The sequence below is a fragment of the Carcharodon carcharias genome, chromosome 5 (genome assembly GCF_017639515.1).
Source record: "Carcharodon carcharias isolate sCarCar2 chromosome 5, sCarCar2.pri, whole genome shotgun sequence".
NCBI lineage: Eukaryota > Metazoa > Chordata > Chondrichthyes > Lamniformes > Lamnidae > Carcharodon > Carcharodon carcharias.
In genome coordinates, this window is record NC_054471.1 from 45,260,442 (window position 1) to 45,281,195 (window position 20,754).

Genomic DNA, 20,754 nt, shown 5'->3' on the forward strand with positions numbered 1-20,754 from the left:
ACCAAGATGGGTACCTGGTACAATCGTCTCTGAAACCGGACCATCATCCTATCAAGTAGAAAACGGGATTGTTAGGAAACACGGATCATCTCGGGTGTTGAGACACACAAACAACCAATTAATCCACTTGAAATTAAAGTCAAACCTTTGATCCCTGAGGTGCCAGATTGACAAAGAATACACATACCTGATGTCTTTTGTTGAAGTAAATAATTCTGAACTGCCATTGTCGAAGGATGTGCCAGATACTGCAGTTCCTGGTCAAACTGATCCCATGAAAGAATCTCAAGTTGTAGAGTTGCATTGCTCTACCCAAATCAGGAAACCGCCTCAAAGACTAAATGTATAATTGCATGAAATGTATATATTTGTATATGATTTGGGTTAAGATACTTTTGTAAATAAGTGATAAAACAAAATTAAAGGGAGGAATGTAGTAATTGTAAATTAAACCTTTCATATTAAGGAGATCATGTGACTGTATAGACGAATCAGCCCTAAGCGTGGGTAATCTTGGGATCTGGAACAAGTATGTTGCTTCATCAGGAGCTCTAAGGTTCCTTATAAGAAACCCGTCCTACACTCCAAGTTTATTACAAACATAAGATTCTGAGGGGGCATGACAGGATAGATGCTGAGAGGATGTTTCTTATGGGGCAATCTAGAACTAGGGGGCACAGTTTAATAATAAGGGGTCTCCCATTTAAGGTGGAGATGAGGAGGAATTTCTTCTCAGGGTTGTTAGTCTTTGGAATTCTCTTCCCCAGAGGCTGGGTTATTGGATTTATTCAAGTCTGAGTTGGACAGAATTTTGATCTACAAGGGAGACAGTGGAGGGGGTGGTGGTAGAAAGGGTGCAGGCAGGAAAGTGGAGCTCAGGCCACAATCAGATCAGTCACAATCATCTTCAATAGCAGAGCAGGCTCAATGGGCCAAATGGCCGTCGCCTCATTTCTTAAGATCTACCAAAGTGCCAGCACAGGCACAATTGGCTGATTGGTCATCTATTCTATATCATTCTATGGTTCAATATTTTAATTAAATTGAAGCTTGTCATGTAGCACAGCGCAGATGTTAAACAGTAAACTAGAAGACAAGGTGAATCATGAAGAAATAGAGGTGATGCTAAAAGTCTGAATATTGTAAGAAGAAAGATTGCTGGTAAGGAGTTACAATGTTTGGAGTCCCTGGGGAAAGTGTGGCTTAGAGTAGGAGCCTCTAGTCTGAATCTTGATTGTTGATTAAATTAAAACATAGGAAACACAGCTTGTAGGGCAGTGTATTTGGAATTCAAAAGGCAGATCAAAAAATTGAAAAGTGCTAAATTATTATAATAGTTTTAAAATAGGAGGAGAGAAGAAACATTTGATGACAGGAGAAGTTGAGACTTGTAGTGGGAGAGCGATAACTGAGGAAAAGAACAGTCAAGAAGGATAAAAATAGGACACATCCTTGTCCATTTTTGACTCTAGACCCCATGAAGACTCATGGCATCAGGTCAAACATGGGCAAGGAAACCTGCTGATTACCATGTATCGCCGCCTCCTCAGCTGTTGAATCAGTACTCCTCCATCTTGAACACCGCTTGGAAGAAGCACTGAGGGTGGCAAGGGCACAGAATGTACTCTGGGTGGGGGACTCAATTGTCCATCGCCAAGAGTGCTATCAAGCCAGGGGATCAACTGTGTTTCAATGAAGAGTGCAGGAGGGCATGCCAGGAGCAGCACCAGGCAAACCTAAAAATGAGTTGTTGACCTGGTGAAGCTACAACACAGGACAACTAGCAAGCCAAACAGCATAAGTAGCAGGTGATAGAGCTAACAGATTCCAAAACCAATGGGTAAGACCTAAGTTGTATAGTCCTGCCACACCCTGTCATGAATGGTGGTGGGCAATTGAACAACTCACTGGAGGAGGCGGCTCTGCAAATATCCCCTATCGCTCAATAATGGAGGAGCCCAGCACATCAGTGCAAAAGATAAGGCTGAAGCATTCACAACAATTTTCATCCAGAAATGTTGAGTGGATGATCCGTTTCAGCCTCCTCTGGAGGTCCCCAGCATCACAGATGCCAGTCTCCAGCCAATTTGATTCACTCCACAATATCAAGAAATGGCTGAAGGCACTGGATACTGCAAAGGCTATGGGCTGTGACTGTATTCTGGCAATAGTACTGAAGACTTGTGCTCCAGAACTTACTGCACCCCTAGCCAAGCTGTTCCAGTACAGCTACAACACAGGCCCCTACCCAGCTATGTGGAAAATGACCCAGGTATGTCCTGTGTACACATAGGTCAAATCCAACCTGGCCAATTACCGCCCCATCAGTCTTCTCTCCATCATTAATAAAGTGATGGAAGGAATCATCAGTGCTATCAAGCGGCACTTGCTTAGCAATAACCTGCTCACTGGTGCTCAGTTTGGGTTCTGCCAGGGTCACACAGCTTCTGATCTCATAGCCTTAATCCAAACATGGGCAAAAGAGGTGAGGTGAGAATGACTGCCGTTGACATCAAAGCAGCATTTGACCGAGTGTGGCATCAAAGTGCCCTAGCAAAGCTGGAGTCGATGAGAATCAGGGGGAAAACTCTCCACTGGTTGGGCATCACTGCAGGAGTTCCTCAGGGTAGTGTCATAGGCCCAACTATCTTCAGCTGCTTCATCAATGACCTTCCTTCCATCCTCTGGTCAGAAGTAGGGATGTTAGCTGATTGCACGATATTCAGCACCATCACGACACCTCAGTCCATGTGCAAATGCAGCAAGATCTAGACAATATCCAGGCTGACGAGTGGCAAATAACATTTGTACCACACAAGTGCCAGGCAATGACCATCTCCAACCGGAGAGATTCCAACCATCGCCCCTTGATATTCGCTGAATCCCTCACTATCAACATCCTGGGGGCTACCATTGGCCAGAAAATGAGCTGGACTGGCCACATAAATTCTAGGCTACTAGGAATCATGCGGTGAGTAACTCACCTCCTGACTCCCCAAAGCCTATCTACAGGGGTCAAGTCAACAGTGTGATGGAATACACTCCACTTACCTGGATAGTGCAGTCCAACAACACTCGAAGCTTGACACCATCCAGGACAAAGCAGCCCACTTGATTGGCACCACATCCACAAACATTCACTCCCTCCACCACCGATGCACAGTAGCAGCAGTGTGTGCCATCTACAAGATGCCCTGCAGAAACTCACCAAGGCTCCTTAGACAGCACCTTTCAAACCCATGACCACTACCATCTAGAAGGCCAGGGTAGCAGATGCATGGGAACATCACCATCTGGAAGCTCCTTTCCAAGCACACATCATCCTGACTTGGAAATATATTGCCATTGCTTTAATGTCGTTGGGTCAAAATCCTGTAACTCCCTCCCTAACAACAGCACTGTGGATGTACCTACACCACATGGACTGCAGTTGTTCAAGAAGGCAGCTCACCACCGCCCTCTCAGGGCAATAAATGCTGGCCTAGCCAGTGAAGCCCAAGTCCCATGAATGAATAAAAAAGTCAAAGCTGAATGTGATACTGGCCTTCACCACATAAGATATACAATATGAGAGTAAAGAAGTGTTACTGAAATTGAGGGCATTGTTTAGAACTCTGGGCTATTGTTTACAATTTTGACGCACAATATATTGTGTGCCCAGGAACAATCAACCAGAAACATAATTGAAAGAACTGGGCTATAATCACTGGGTAAACTTGAATTATATTTTCTAGGATGAGGAGGTTAGGGGTTCTTTGATCAAGTTGCTTCAAAATGAAAGTAATAGTGATGAGAAAGGAATCTTTATTGAGAGAATCCAAAACAAAGGGTTTAATTGTATAATTTGAGCTAAACCAGTTTTTAAAAAAAAATCAAAAATAATCTTCAAACCAAGGGTTGAGAGAATGTGGAACACACTGCAAAGAGGCAGAAACGATTGCGGTGTTTAAAATGTGAGATTTTGTAGAAAAATGAGTTTTATGCAATATAGGGTAAGGTAGGGAATTGGGATTAAATATAAAGAGTTGCCATAGCTAAACAAAAGGGTGAAGGCAGGATGATGAGTCAAAATTGTACTTGTGTTTCTCTAAATTTCTGTATGTGGTAGTGTTGGTGCTGTGCATTTGCTCAACATGATAGCCTGCCTGATGATGAGTGGATGAAATTACACAGGCTCTACAAACCGGATCAAATTCCACACCCCAGAAAAAGTGTTGGGTAAATATTGTCCTCCCAATATCTGTTGGTGAAAACAAGAAATTTCTATTTTTTTAACTGTTAATATTTGCAGCCGCAGTCTGAATCCAGCTATGTGAACATAACTCTACAATGTACAAATGCCTAATTTGGGACTAAATTTAGCAATCTTCCACAATAGATCATGAGGATGGCTGGTGTGGGAAATGAAACTATCACAATAGTACAGTGAACGCATTCTTCTGAGATTGAGGAAGAATTAAAAGCATTATTGCTTTTTGTGCTGTACCCAAAGCTTTATTCTTTGGAAATTGCTGCAAGGGATGTCTTCTACCATGTTTCACCATGATCAAAAGCACAAGAAATACAAGACCTGAGAGCAAGAAAAACACAACTTTTATAGTAAGCCATTTATTTAATAAAGTCTTGGGCTGTCTTTGAAACTTGAGAGGGCTGCACTGTTTCCCTTATTTTGGATTATCATGGATCCCCTGCTTTTGATAGCTCTCTTCTTGGATTGGCTGATTCTTCTCCTGTTCTACTGTTCCTGGTAATAATCTCCCCATTTTCATGTCTAGCGGAAACAACTTCATACATTTGGTGTTGACTGATTAGAGTGGGTTGGCTGACTGACTGGATAAAAGAACTTGAGCATTCTACTACCATCTGTTAGAGCCTGTGCTGCATTTTCCATCTGCTAATTTCTGTTGTCTCTACTTGTCAGGTACTGTAAGCTCAATACCCTTGTCTAAACTTGAGATACCGTTAGGTGGAAGAATTTAGGAAGAAAGTTTGAATGCGCCAAGTCCTGATAGTGGGCACCAATGGTGGGAAGTATATACCTTGATATTTTGAATTGGGAATTGAAGCTGTTTGCAAAGCCAAATAAGACGTGGCAATTGCACACTATTGGTTTGTCAGAGTGAGCAGCAGAGAAAGTGAGTGGAAAAAGGGCTTTGAGATATACAGCAGTTGGTGGGATCAAAAAAGTGGAGAGGTAATACTAGGTGTTGCCAGCATTTTTGTGGTATCTCACTCAGGAGCTACACATAGTAGAGAGATCTTGGGTAAAATCTTTGCCATTATATTCTATTTAAGCTAGTGTTAAAAGTTGAAGCCTGCTGTGTTTTCAGCCTGCATTTATATGTTGAATATCAGATGTTTAATTATAGGTTAAGTTGAATAGAAATGGAGGTTTGGCACGCAAGGAGACTTTTAGCAATTGTAAACATACACATTTGCAAATTTGCTACAGTTGGGACATGGAAAAATTTCCCCAATGGAGAATGTTTACCAGGAAGTAACAAACTAGTTAAAATATGAAGCATAGGAGACTTTGTTTCCATAAATTGTAGATACCTTCCTCATATTTTTTACTTATTCCTGCATAAACTTGCTAGAGATAGTGGACAAAGCAAAGTAAATGAGTCGCATAATATAATCAGTGGTTTATTTTCCACAATCTGTACATTTTTCCCTCATCTATTCTTCTTTCTCCTAAAGTTTCACTATGCTCTTTTTCTGGTTTTGTTATTCATTTTCTAATGTTTCCATTTTGAACAATTAGTTGATCAATTGAGGTTGCAATTCCCATTGAAGTTTGGTCTGTAATTACAGTGTACATGGTCCATATAGGAATATGGGATGGGAAGATTGCGCGGATTATTTAGCCTCACCACTCTGCAGGTCATACCATTAGTTTAAAAGTTTAATTTACTAACTAAAATGGCCAGTTGTTTACCTTCACTACTGGTACCAAGAGTTAAAGAGACTTTAACCAGGTTTCTTCAATAAACTCAATGATTGGTTTGATCATGAAACAAAACTTTTTAATAGGTTGCAAGAACTGGTTAACATAATTATAATCTGGAAGTATAACTATCGCTTCTTAAAAATTCCCCATTGTGCGCGTGCGTTCACGTGCCCAGCCAACCAAAGGACACACAAGTAGCCTCTGTAGAGGAGAACGGTTGGAACAAACGTTATAAGAAAAGGATAAAGTTCGCAGAGGTTCTACGCTGTCAATCTGGAGCTCCCTCATGTTGGTCCCAGTAAATGCCTGGTGATTCTCACCAATGGGGTTTCAGCATGGAGGCGAATGTAGAGCTGGACTAATTCTTGTCAGTTTTGCAGGTCCAAAATGCAGGCAAGTTATGCTCAGGTGAGGATTCTCTGGCTACAAGTTTATAACTGCACACAATTTCAGCCAAGGCAGAGAAAGAATCAGCTAGGGCAGCTTTCCTGCTCAGCTTATTCTCCACAAAACTGAATTCACAAAACAACAGGTTCAAAATTAAAAGCTTGTTGCTGGCATATGATTTCCAGTAAATCATTTGTGTGTGCTTTTATCTGTTTACTTCCTTCCCATCAATTAAAGTGATTGCCACTCAAAAACAAATAAACAGTTCTTCCTCAAGCACCTGACCAGCATGGTTTTTTTTTTTTAGCGATGTATTTCTAAGTCAGAATGGTGAGTTACCTGGAAGTTCCCCTCCAAGTCACTCACTGTCCTGACTTGGAATTATATCGTCATTCCTTCGCTGTCGCTGGGTCAAAATCCTGGAACTCCCTTTCTAACAGCACTGTGGGTGTACCCACACCACATGGACTGCAGCGGTTCAAGAAGGCAGCTCACCACCATCTTCTCAAAGGCAACTAGGAATGGGCAATAAATGCTGGCCCAGCAAGCAAAACCTACATCCCATGAATGAATAATAAAAAAAACATGCTGGCCAGGTGATTTCTTGGAAAAGGCATGCTTGTTCAAAGTTCTAAGGTGAACTTATGACCCTTTTTTAAAAAAAAAACTCCAGATCAGCATCCAAATGTCCAGATAATGCCTTTTCATATTTTAAATGAAAAATCCAGTTTGTGAAGACATGGCTTCCCCAACAAAAACTAAACCAAAGTAGGAACCCTTAGAAGCTGTTTCAAGAAATGAACAGATTAACAATGTACATTTATGTAGCATCTTTGAATGTAGAAAAATATTCCAGTGCCTTTAGGATGTGTGATCAGACAAAATGATCAGACAAAACCAAACCTTGTGACTATACTGATGTTAGCAAGGGTGGCCAAATAAGAATGGGAAAGAGCCACATTTTGACGAAGCACATAAAAGCTTTCAAGAGAAATAGAGTAATTGTCATTCCATGTGAGGAGTAGCATTTGGTGATATCCCTTACGCTGCCATGTAAAACTGGTAAACACCAGATGTAAATTGTGTGTAACATAGAAACATAGAAAATAGGAGCAGGAGTAGGTCATTTGGCCCTTCGAGCCTGCTTTGCCATTCAGTATGACCATGGCTGATCCTCTATCTCAACGCTGTACTCCCACACTCTCCCCAAACCCATTGATGCCTTTAGAGTCCAGAAATCTATCTATTTCCTCAAATATATTTAGTGATTTGGATTCCACAGCCCTCTGTATGGCACATAGAACTTGACACAGAATACGCTTGCACTTCTGTGAAAGTGTGAATGTGCCACTTGTGAAATTGAATTTATAATTTCCTTGCATTGCCTCTTTTTGAGTAATAAATCAAAATATGAAAAACTTGAAGTCTACCTTCTAATTAAAGTTCTACGGCATAGAACAGGTATAGTGTGATTTCCCCAAAAGCACATCATCATGTTTTCATTTATTTCAACAAAGTGAATCAGTTGATTTTTTTTTTGAAAATGGCTAGTGCCAGCTCCAGGAGTTTAAATGTTACCTGGGCTTTTGACAGCAAATATCTTATTTTAACCCAGTATACCTCTTAAGGCCATAATTGAAATATTGTTTACAGTTTTAAACCTCTTGTGTAGAGTTTCTACTTTGAGTGCAGTTGGCAATCCAGGAGAAAATTACACCTTTTGTAAAGATTTTTTTCCAAATTTTCACAGGTGTCGAACACACAATTTGCTATGAGCCAGTGTGATTGGACAGTGTTTTAAAATGTAATTTTTTTTTGAAGAAATGCTTGTGCTTTTGCATTGCGGAATTGGCTGATTTTCATTACCTTGGCGAGGAATCGCTTGATCCTGAAGGTTTTGTGGGATAGCACGGCCGAACCTCCATTCTGGCTGCTTCAACGGTGAAAAGATAGGTTTTTTATGCCAATAGGGTAGTTTCAAGATCATTATTGATGAGACTAGTATTTTATCCTGATTGATTGATTAATTGAATTTAAATTTCCCCAGGTGCCATGGTACGATTTGAGCTCATGTCTCCAGCGCACTAGTCTGGGCCTATTCATGTCCTTATGACCAAAAGAAGCTCCTCGAAGACCTGCAAACTTGCATAATTAGCAGAATTTGGCTAATTCATCGTGTGGGCAAGGCAATGTTCTTGTAAAAGTCACAACTCAATTTATGTTTAAACTTCTGTGATCTTTTACCCTGCTTATACTAATTTCAGGCAAATTGTGCTGAAAACAGCAGTGTAACTGATTGGAAACTTTATTTTGCCCTCCCCTCCACCTTTCTATATTGAGGCACTGATGTATTCAAGAGAAGACTTACTGGAATGATTCCAGGCCCTGTTGCACTGTTGTCAGGAGAGATATTTAGAACTAAATATCCATCGGAAAAAAATTGCTGACATTCAGTAGATGGAAGTAGAAAGTATATGTATGGAAAAGCTAGGAAAAGGAAAGACATGCTTTTACAATGTACTTTTCACAACCACCATGTGTGTTAGAGCGCTTTACAATGTTGTTCTTTTGAAGTGTAGCCACTGTTGTAATGTAGGCGTATGGCAGCCAATTTGTGCACAGCAACCTCCCATAAACAGCAATGTGACAACTGCATAATCTGTTTTTGTGGTACGGAATATATATTGGCCAGAACACTAAGGATAACACCAGGGAAAGCTCTTCTTCAAAACGGTGCCACAGGATCTTTTAATCCACCTGAGGGGGCAGACGGGGGCCCGGTTAACTTAATGTCTCATCTGAAAGATGTCACCATCTGATAACGCAGCACTCGGAATGGAAAATAAACCCGAAACCTTGTGACTTGGAGCCGAGAGTACTACTATCTGAGCTACAGCTGACACTGATTACAATCCCTTTTCTCCCCCAAGCCCAAACACACACATGTAATACTAGGGATAAGTGGAATATAGTCAACAAAATAAGTTTATGCTGCTGTTTCACTGTTTGAAATGGAGGTGAATAAACATCATTGTGAATTGTTTGAAGACTTTAAAGGATAAGCATATTTCCAAGATGAAGAAACCACTGTGGTCCAAGTCACATTCAGAACATGAAAATCAGCTGTGGAAAACGAGCATGGAACAACAATAACTTGTATTTATAAAGTATTTTAATATAAAGCAGCTTGAGGCTCTTTGAAGGAGCAACAAAAGGAGATATCAGGATAAATGATGAAAAGCTTTCAGAGATATGGGTCTAAAGGTGCATATTAAAGGGGGAAAGAGGGAGCAAGGGATTTAGGGAGGGAATTACAGAGCTTCAAGCCAAGGCATGAAGGCATGGCTACCAACGGTGATGTGATTATATCCTGGATACTTGAGGCCTCAATTGGAAAAGCACAGATATCTTTGGACTGTGGGGCTAGATGAAGGGGGAAGGTTTGTAGTGGAATTCCTCTGGTCAGTGTTTGGGAGCCTTGCCCGTCCTGATATTTATTAATTACCTAGACTGTAGTGTGCAGGGCATGATTTCAAACTTTGCAGATGATATGAAGATTGGAAATGTTGCCAACTGTTATGGGGATAGACTTGAACTGCAAAAGGACATAGACATGTTGGTGGATTGGGCAGACAAGTGGCAGATGAATTTCAATGCGGAGAATTGTGAGGTGACTCATTTTGGCAGGAAAGATATGGCGAGACAGTATAAAATAAAGGGGGAGCCTCTTTCAAAAAAAAAAAGGTGCTGGAACTGAGGGACCTCATTGTGTTCATACGTAGGTCATTAGTTAATTAGTTAACATATAGTATCTTGGCCTTTATTAATAGTGGCATTGTGTACAGGAGTAAGGAGGTCATGTTGACCTTGTATAAAGGCACTAGTTAGGCCTCATCTGGAGTACAGCGTCCAGTTCTGGGCCCCATAGTTGAAGGATGTGAAGGCATTGGAGCGTGTACAGAGGAGATTCGCAAGAATGACTCCTGGGATAAAGAACTATAAAAGTTATATGAATATAACTATAAGGATAGATTGGAGAGGTTGGGACTGTTTTCCTTGGAGAAAAGAAGGCTGAGAGGAGACTTGATAGAGGTATTCAAGATCCTGAGGGGTATGGACAGGGTAAATTAGTGAGAAACTGTTCCCACTCAAGAGAACATCAAGAACTAGAGGGCACAGGTTCAAAATAATTAGCAAAATGAGTAAGTGTGACATGAGGAATTTTTTTTTCATCCAGGGGTTTGTTGGAGTCTGGAACAAACTTCCTGAAAGGGTGGTGGAGTAAGGTTTGATCAGACATTCAAAAGGGAATTGGATTGCTACCTGAAAAAGAGAACATGCAAGGTTATGGGGATGAGGCAAGGGAGTGGGACTAGATGGAATGCTCTTTCAGAGAGCCAGTGCAGACCCAGTAGGCCGAATGGCCTCCTTCACTGTAAAGATACTGTCATACTATGATGTAACAATGCCATATGTATCTCTGTCCTACAGAAATAGGGAGGGTGGAGGCCACGGAGGAATTTGAAAACAATTTAAAAATTTTAATATTGAGGCATTGCTTAACCAGGAGCCAATGCAGGCCTATAAAAACAGGGATGATGGATAAACAGGGCTTGATACCATTTATGATATGAGCAGCAGAGTTTTGGATGAACTCGAGTTGACGGTGCGTAGAACGGGCAAGGCCAGCCAGGGTTGCATTGCAATAGTCATGTCTAGAGTAACAAAGGCAAGAATGAGGGTTTCAGCAGCAGGTGAGCTGACAGTGGTGGTGGTATGGTTTATATTAAGATGGTGGAAAAAGACAATTGTATTGATGACATGGTTATATGATTGCAAGTTCATTTCAGGGTCAAATATAAGGCCGATTTTGAACAGTCTGACGCGGCTTTAGACATTTGCTAGGAAGAATGATGGGGAATGGAGTTTGTAGCGGGGACCGAAGGAAATGGCTTTGGTCTGCCCAGTATTTAGTTGGAGGAAATTCCAGCTCATCCAGTACTGAATATTGGACAAGCAGTCTGAAAATTTAGAGAAAGTGGAGGGATCAAGAGATGGTAGTGAGGTCCTGCTGAGTCTTTCCATTGAAGGTTGATTGGTTTAATTTGTCATATAGTTAGGAAGTTAAGTGAAAATTAAGGAAAAGTATTCATCATCCTCTAACACTCACCAGCTGTTGTTTAATTTATTGAGACTTACAAGAAAGCTATTTTATATGAATGACATGAAAATTATGCATGGCCTGTTGGAAAGAGTTGCTTTGGTGGACCACTGACCTTTATCATTCACCTAAACCCCAACTATGTCACTTTTTTTAAGCAAATAAAATCTGTTGTATTTTCCTGTTGTGACCTGTATGTGCCTCAAGTCCCACACATATGCAGTTGCATTTTAAATGCCCTCTGAAGGGGACTAGTAAATAACCCAATTGTGTCAAACTTCAAGCACACAAGGGATGGGCTCTTCCCAACAATGCTCACATCCTAAGAATGAATAATTAGAAAGAAAGTTGTGCAGATGTTTTGTTGCAGTAAATGTGATTTATAAATGCTAATGGTGCTCTTCGCCCATTAATACAACCAGCATGATTTCTGTTTGCATATCAAAAATTGTTCCAGATCTTCTGAATAAAAGGAACTTATTTACTCCAAAAAACGGCTAACGTATATTGTGTGGTTTTTTTTGAAAACAAGAAGGCCTGATTGAAGAAATTTACCTGCATTAAAATATTATTGTTGTGACTTTGAAAATAAGAGCTGTAGACTCTTTTGTCTAAAAGAATGGAATCAATCACCAAAAATAAACTATTATCTGTACAATAATAACCAGTTAAACAATGATTCAGAAGGGGCAGATTTGACCTTAGAAGTATTTGATGCTGCTGTTTTGGCAGCCTTCCAACTCTTAAGATGGATGTGGTTGTCAACTCTGTTAAGCATCGCCTAGTGTGACTCGGGAACCCCACTCTGCCATGGCAGTTTCTGCCGCATTTGCAGCAGCGGAAGATGATCGGCTGAGAAGGTTCACTATTGGTGAGTCTCTGTTTTCTCTGGGCCACCTTCCCGGTCAGGTCAGCTTTTCGTTTCTCCTCACCTCTTCCAACGCCCTTCCAAACAGCCTCCAGAAATCATGTCTGTCAGCGACTGTTTCCCAGTTGTCAGTGTCAATGTCCGCCATCTACATATCTCACTTATAGGTCCCCTTGTACAGAAGTATAGGTGTCCAGGCAATCATGACCTGGTGGCCTGTTCGCTGCACAGAAGGTCTTTGGGTATACAGCCATCATCCATCTGATGAAAGTTGCCAAGCTAACATAGACATTGTTGGCTTAGCAGTAAGTGTATGCAGATGGAATTAGCATAGCTCAGGACCTCTGAGTTGGTGACCTTATCCTGCCAAGAAATGCCAAGGACTCATCTGAGGCAGCAAAGATGAAAATTGTTCGGCCTTATCTCCTGCTTAGCATATGTTGTTCAGGGCTCACCACTGTACGAGGATGCCCTGAGGATGCAGGCTTTTTAGACTAGCATTTTGGTGTTCTCAATCAGGTTACTGTTGCTCTCTCTCTCTCTCACTCAGCATGGACATAACAGCTGCATCTTTTGTGATGCTTGTTGATTTCAGCATCAAATGACAGATTGCTGGTGATTGTGGAGTCCATATATGTGAACCTTCAACGTCGCATTATCAATGCTGATAGATGCTCCAACACAGGCAGAAAAAAAACATATTTGAGGAGCTTGGCATGCTATCAGCAAAATCCCTAAGACACAACTTCTTTACCTACTGGAGAATTTCAAAAAGAGTGGACGTGGACCATGAGGCAAGGCCCTCCTGCCTTGGGCATTATGGCCTGGGAAAGATAAGTGAGAATGGACAGAGACCACTTGAGCTTTGCTGCTACCATGAGTTTTGTGTAACTGACACCGTTTCAGAGCAAACCATGCCACAAGGGGTCCTAGAGAAATCCAAGATCGGGGCATTGGACCAGCTGGATCTGATGTGACCAGATGTAACAGTCTGAACAGCAATCTCAGCACATTAAGCTACCACATTGCTGCCTGTGATGTAGATCATTCCTTGGTGTGAACCAAGGTTAGGATGCAACCCTGAAGTTTTTCGTTTAAAGCAGGAATGTTGCCCTCATGCCAATGTCAGCGATACTGCCTACCCAGATGAAAACCAGCAGTTCCTTGATTTGATTGCGCAGGTGCTCTCAAGCATTCCCACACAAAGCAAAATGGAATGTACTTCATGACACCATCTACAATACTGGACTCAACATAAAAGCAAGAGCCAATTTTTTTTTCATTCACGGGATGTGGGCGTCACTGGTTAGGCCAGCATTTATTGCCCATCCTTAATTGCCCTTGAGAAGGTGGTGGTGAGCTCCCTCCCTTGAACTGCTGCCTGGTTTAAGGCTAACATCACTGATGGAACCTTTCACTGAAGCCAAGCAGTCCACTCTCATTAATTACACGCTTCACACCACTACATCAATAAGGCCAAGATGCACTACCAGAGCTGAAATTGAGGAAACTGTAACAATCTTTTAAGGATACTTTAGATAGATGGTTGATGAAAAGACAGGTAGGGTGGACACATTGGATTAAGATTACTGACGTTGAGGAGGATAAACACCAGCTGATCGGTTGAACTGATTATTCTGTTTCTGTGTTGTGGCTTTTACGTAGGAAGAAAATTAAGTTTCCATCTCAAGTTGCTGTGATCCAAGAGGAGTTTTTGCCTTCAAGGGAAAGAGTCCAGTCAGCTACTGTCGTCTTCACATAGATGTCACCGAGAATCATGCTGTCTTCTCTCGTCCAAACCGTTGCAAAGGAAATTGCGTAAGTAGGGTAATATTGGATGTGTGGCTCAACCAAACCATGCTGGCATTTATGTTCCACTCAAGCCTCCTTTTTTTTCTCAGCTAAGTCACCCATTGTAACACCTATTCCGTTCTCCCTCTATAAATGTCTAATTTCCCCTTAAATGATATTTGCTTCAATCACTCTGATAGTGAGTTCCACATTCTAGCCACTTTTTGGGTAAAGAAGTTTCTTCTGAATTCCCTATTGGATTTCTTGGTGAGTATTTTAAGTTGTTTGCCTCTAGTTATTCTCTTTCCCACCAAGAGGAAATATTCTCTTGTATTTCTTCTTATTCTTTCACACGATGAGTGCGTCGCTAGCTAGGCCAGCATTTCTTGCCTATCCATAATTTTTTTGAAGACGTCCACAGCATTTCTTTTGTTCCAGGTACACCTACGTGCTGTTAGGGAATTCCATGATTTTAACCCAGTGACAGGGAAGTAATGGCCGTCTAGTTCCAAGCTATGATGGTGCGTATCTTGGAGGAGAACTTGCAGGTGTTGCCCATGCCCCCGCATCTGCTGCCCTTGTCCTCCTAGGTGGTAGAGGTCACTGGTTTGGAAGGTGCTGCCTAAGGAGCCTTGGTGAGTTGCTGTAGTGCATCTTGTAAATGGTACACACTGCTGCTACTGTGTGTTGGTGGTGGAAGGAGTGAATGTTTAAGGTGGTGGATGGGATTGGCAATCAAACGGGCTGCTTTGTCCTGCATGGTGTTGAGCTCTTGAATGTTATTGGAGCTGCATTCATCCAGGCAAGTGGGGAATATTCCATCACGCCCCTGACTTGTGCCGTGTAGATGGCAGACAGGCTCTGGGGAGTCAGAATCGCCAGTCTCTGACGTTCTTGGAGAAACAGCATTTATATGGCTGCTCAAGTTCAGTTTCTGGTCAATGGTAAACCCCCCCCCCCCCCATCCCAGGGCAATGATAGGGGATTCACTGGTGGTAATGCCATTGAACAAGTGGCAAGTAACATTCATGCCATACATCAGCCCAAGCCTGAATGTTTACCAGGTCTTGCTGCATATGGGCATGGACTGCTTCAGTATCTGAGGAGTTGTGAATGATGCTGAACATTGCGCAATCATCAGTGAGCATCCCCACTTCTGGCCTTATGACGTAGAGAAGATCATTGATAAAGCAGCTGAAGATGATTGGGCCTCAGGCACTACCCTGAGGAACTTCTGCAGCGATGTCCCGGGACTGGGAAGTGACTTCCAATAACTGCAGCCATCTTTCTGCTAGGTATGACTCCAAGCAGAGAGTTTTCCCCTGATTCCCATTGGCTGACTCCAGTTTGGCTAGGGCTCCTTGATTTCACACTTGGTCAAATGCTGCCTTGATATCAAGGGCAGTAACTCTCATTTCACATTAGCTGTTTTGTTTGAGCCAAGGTTGTAATGAGGTCAGAAGTTGTGACCCTAGCAAAACACAAACTGAGCATCAATGAGCAGATTATTGCTAAATGCCATTTGATAGTATTGCTGACAAGCATGCTCATCACTTTGCTGATGATTGAGAGTAGATTGATGGGGTAATTGTGGACAGGACATAGTTGGGCAATTTTCCACATTGCCAAGTAGATGCCAGTGTTGTAGCTGTACTGGAACAGCTTGGCTAAGGGTGCAGCTAGTTCAGGACACAAGCTTTCAGCACTATTGCTGGACTGTTGTCAGGCCCCATAACCTTTGTAGTATCCAGTGCTTTCAGCCATTTCCTGATAGGCCATGGAGTCAATCAAATTGGCTGAAGACTGGCATCTGTGATGCTGGGGACCTCAGGAGGAGGCCGAGTTGGATTATCCACTTAGCACTTCTGGCTGAAGGTTGTTGCAAATTCTTGCCGGAGGTCACCGGTAATGGTTGTTGGCTTAGTACAAAGAGGAGAAGAGTCAATTCTCTCTCTTAACTCTAAATTCGCTTTATTCATGTTGTTAGATCATCTACATATAGCTTATATGTCTGGTTAAATATAGACATGCAGTTTACAGCAGGTTATACAGTTTTATACCCAAAACTAGGATCTAAACGCACACCCACTAGGTTTCTCTGACATTTCCTGAGTGATAACAGAATATAAAAGCTAATACCCGAAAAGGAGAGCTGATGCTGGCCAGGCATTTCGTTCTCTCTCTCTTGCGTCTCTACGTTGCTGATATAGGTTCTTCTGCTTCTCGATGGTTGGTCTCCGGAGTTCTCGCTGGCTCCACACCCGAAATTCTTCATTCTTATTCCGAAATCTTATCTCTCCAAGCTGTGTCTCTCCCATTGGTTTAGGCCTGCTTGCCTTGTCTGTGGCAGCTTCTCATTGGCTTTGTCCCAAGGACTTAGGTAGCATTACCTCGTTACTCCTTTTCTAAAAAAGGACTTGTAACTTTTCACGTTCCCTTTGTTTTCCAAGAAACTCAGCTACTTCAAACTGGTTCCAGCCAGCTCAGGCCAGTGACTGGAATCAGGTTACTTCAGGTCAAAAGTTGTTTTTGTCTGTGTCAGCAGTTCGGTTGCAGCCCCTGGCCAATAGAATGCTTCAGCCTTATCTTTTGCACTGATGTTGAGGACTGCCAGGGCAGCTCCCTCCCAACCATAAACCACTGTGCCACCATCTCAGCTGGTCCTGTCCTACTGATGGGACAGAACATAGCTGGAGATTGTGATGGGGCTTCTGGGACATAGTCACACTCACCCAATCATACCTTACAATGTCAGGCTGTTGCTCGACTAGTCTGTGGGACAGCTTTCCCAAACTTGGCAGAACCCTCCAGATGTCAGTAAGGAAGATTTTGCAGGGTCATCAGGGCTGGGTGTGCCTTTGTCAATTCCAGTGACTAGGTCAATGCTTGGTGGTCGGTCTGGTTTCAATCCTTATTGACTTTTCTGCAGCAGTTTGATGTAACAGTGGCCTTGCTAGTCCATTGCAGAGGGCATTTAAGAGTCAACCACATTGCTGTGGATCACATATCAGCCAGATCAGGTAAGGAATACAGATTGACTTCCCTAAAGGACATTAGTGAACCAGATGGGTTTTTATGACAATTGACAATGGTTTCATCCTTGCCTTTACTGAGACTAGCTGGTACTTCTTGATTTACTAATTGAATTTAAATTAATGGTGCGATTTGAACCCGTGTCCCCAGAGCATTAGCCTGGTCTTCTGGATTGCTAGTCCAGTGATATTACCGTTTCGCCACCATCCCTCCCACTTGTGCACTTTGTGCTTGTAATTACAATTTTATACAAATGAACTTAAGTACAGTTACATTTTACAAACACCTTCAAATTGGTGACCTTTAGTTAAACCTGTCACGACATTGTGAATGGTATTGTTTGTATACTTTAGAATGGTGATTTCCTGCAGCTCCTGTTTCTAATTTTAGCAAGAATTGGCATTTGCGAGCAGAGGGGAACACCTTTCATACAGAAAGTATTTCTCAGCTTCACTTTGATGAGGAAACTGCATCTATTTGTTTTTATTGTACACAAGCTTCTGTTCATGCAGCTTGTATCTCTGAAAAATCATAAGGCTTCAGAATGAGTTATTATAAGCTTATTATCTCTCAGATATATTTCTTCCACTTCTTGGGGGTCAGCTGTCATTTAGTGGAAGTACTCTTGCCTTCATGTCAGAAGATTGTGGGTTCAAACCCCACTCCAAAGTCTAAAGTGCATAGTCCTGATTGACACTTCAGAGCAGTGCTGATGCTGAGGGAGCACTCCATTGTCTGAGGGGTGGTCCTTCAGATGAACTGCTAAACTGAGGCCATGTCTGTCTTCAGATGGATATGAAAGATCCCATAACTAAGAAGAGCAGAGGTGTTCTCTTCAGTGCCCTAATATTTATCCCTCACCCAACATCACTAAAAACACACATTATCTGGGTTCTTGCTGTGTGCAAGTTGGCTGCTGTGTTTCTCACATAACAGTGACTGCCTTTCAAAAGTACTTAATTAGCTGCAGAGTGCTTTGGGACATTGAGTTGTGAAATATAAATGCGAGAGTCTTTTTGTTTTATTCCTGTAAATTGTATCTCATGCAAACGGAGTTAGTTTCATTTAAGATTGAATTATGTATTTTCTGTGCTGTCGGCCCTTTTCTATATAGTGGATCTTTTCTTTACACTTAGACTATTTTTGTCTAATTAAATTAGAATTTAATCGTGGTGATTCTTTTATTGTATGCTTTATAATGAAGTATATAGAATTTCTCCACATACAGCTATGTGTAAAATTCTCTGGAGTATAATTAATTGAAGTTTATTTATTCCATCTCCAATATAAATATAATTTACTGTTTAGTTCTTTTGTTGTGGCACTGAATGCTTGATTATTTCTTGATCCACTCCCCCTTATGAAGTACTCAGTGGCTGTCTTCTCTTTCCTTGAACAGAAGTGAAAGGTCTGGTCACAAGGGAATATTGGTTCTATGTTCTTTTACAAAAGGCCAGCTTCTGCAATGATAGCAGTCTGTGCTCTGAATCATAATACTGTGTGGGAATGTAGAAGATGCTTCTGAGCTATCCAATGACTTCAAGTGCCCAGTGTCATTAATAATTAGAGTTGCAGTCACTCGAAGGCCCATATGAATGTATATGTGTTTCATTTGTTCCTTGTGAATTTTTAAGGTAATACAAAGCAATGCCATTGTTGCATTGCATTACACAAATTGTTTTCAAAAATTATTTTGCTAATTGCATCCTACAATTCAACAAATTGTGTTCATTTTAGATTAGGGCAGGAGTAAAAATATGTCTTAAAATCTATTATGACTGCAAACAAAATAAATTGTTGCAGCAAAGCTCAAAGTTACTTAACTTTTCCTGCAAGTGTTTAAACTTGCAGCCAGGTGGAGAGGCTACTGGGGGGAGGGAAGAGTTATTGATATGGCAGCATATTGTATTGTGATATTAGTTTTCATTATAATGTCATTGTTTTACTGTGAACAGCATCATGGTAGAAGATGGAAATCAAATTTCTTTTGTATATCTCGCTCTGTACACACTTGGAACTAAGCCACATTCTTACTGGGAAAAGCATATAAAGGGTGACCTCCTTGTCAGATGTTTTGTGAAATCACAATGTTTATGATATTTGTATGCCCAACCCTGCCCTGTACAGTGCACAATGGCATGCCCCATCTGGTGCATCATTTCATTTTCCCAGTTTCGGATTCACAGCAAGCACTTGTAGCAACTTCAAATTTCAAAGTTTTGTTATTTTTGTGAAGGTTGAGATCACAATATTTGTTATGCTGTCAAATCAATGTTTCTTCTTGCTAAATATTGAAAGCTACCTCTCTCATTGGTTTTAGACACAGTATACAATGTTCACAGACCTTCATTGTTATAAAGGTAATGACTGGAACATATCCACGAAGTATGATGCCTGCTCTGTACAGTACTTTGGTCTTGTCAGCCTGCATCAGGTGTAAGGAATATATCTTTTTATTTCTGTTGGACTGTGGATTGGGATTGCAATGGCTGCAGTTTGAAAGACATGTCCACTGGGACAGGATGAGATGTATACAATGTTGCAGTCATGTGTGCCATGAAAGACAGGATGGTACCAGAAAGGAGTCCTGGACCAAGGGAGCTGCCTGACAACAGCATTTTAATTGGCTCCTGACCAGGTGACCAGAGTTTTGCATGGTAGCAACGCAGCAGAAAGCTCCTGGCCTGCAGAGAGAAAACATCTAAGAATATCTCTTCCTCATTTCTCTATAAACCAGCTCTCTCTCAGGAAACCCCTGTAAAAAGGAAAAGGAGAGAACCATTGTTAGAGACATTGAAAAACAAGTTCTCAACCAGTGAACTAAACACTGAAAGTGCTGGAAGACCACCTCATGTTATCAACAAGAATTGAAAGGAATTTGGAAGACATCGATCAAAACCAACCCATCAAATCCTGTACTCCGGATCGGTGCTATTGAACTGTTTTATCCCATCCTTAAAATCCATGTTATGTGTCCTGAGTGTGTGTGTATATAGGGATTTAAGAAGGGGGTAGAGTTTAAGTTATAGTGTCAGAAGTTGGCAGTTAATATTTCTTTTGCCACTTGTTAAAGACAGTTTGTTCCATAAACAGTTATTTACTTATTAAGTTTACAAACCTGGTGCTCGTATTCTGTTAACCTAAATTAAACAGGTAGAATTAGGACAAACTGGTGGTTTGATCAAACTCTTTCACATTTGTCGTGTCTTGGGAAACAGTGGGGCTTGATATTACAGTGCACTACCCCCAGTGAGTCATGACACAGGTGGGACCTGCTCCACAGATTGCAGGAGGTGATAAGTCAGGAATAAAATCTACAATCACTTAAGGCTGCAACCAGCACCCACTGAGTTCATCATGCTGTGTTATATGTTTTTAACCAACCTGCTAAAGCATCACTCAAGACTAATCCTGTACAACCTTATTGTCAGCAAAAGCAGTAACTTGCATTTATTTGGAGTCTTGGTGTCAGAACTCCTAGGGCAGATAGATGTTTGCTGAAGGTGTGTCAACATTAGATTGTTTCTAGAAATCTAAATTCATCCTAACCAACTCTAGTACTAT

The 20,754-nt window shown here is 41.5% G+C and overlaps 1 protein-coding gene across 3 annotated transcripts in view; it reads left to right on the forward strand.

The window, feature by feature from the left end:
• The window catches only part of wasf1 (WASP family member 1), a 141,458-nt gene that overhangs the window by 35,081 nt on the left and 85,623 nt on the right, over positions 1 to 20,754 (forward strand). For 2 of the 3 annotated variants that reach the window (XM_041188939.1, XM_041188940.1), the window contains exon 2: positions 14,032 to 14,184. The exons of the other annotated variant lie outside the window; for it this stretch is intronic. The gene's annotated coding sequence lies outside the window, so the exon portion shown is untranslated. The remainder of the gene's footprint in view (positions 1 to 14,031; positions 14,185 to 20,754) is intronic. 3 annotated transcript variants of the gene reach the window in all.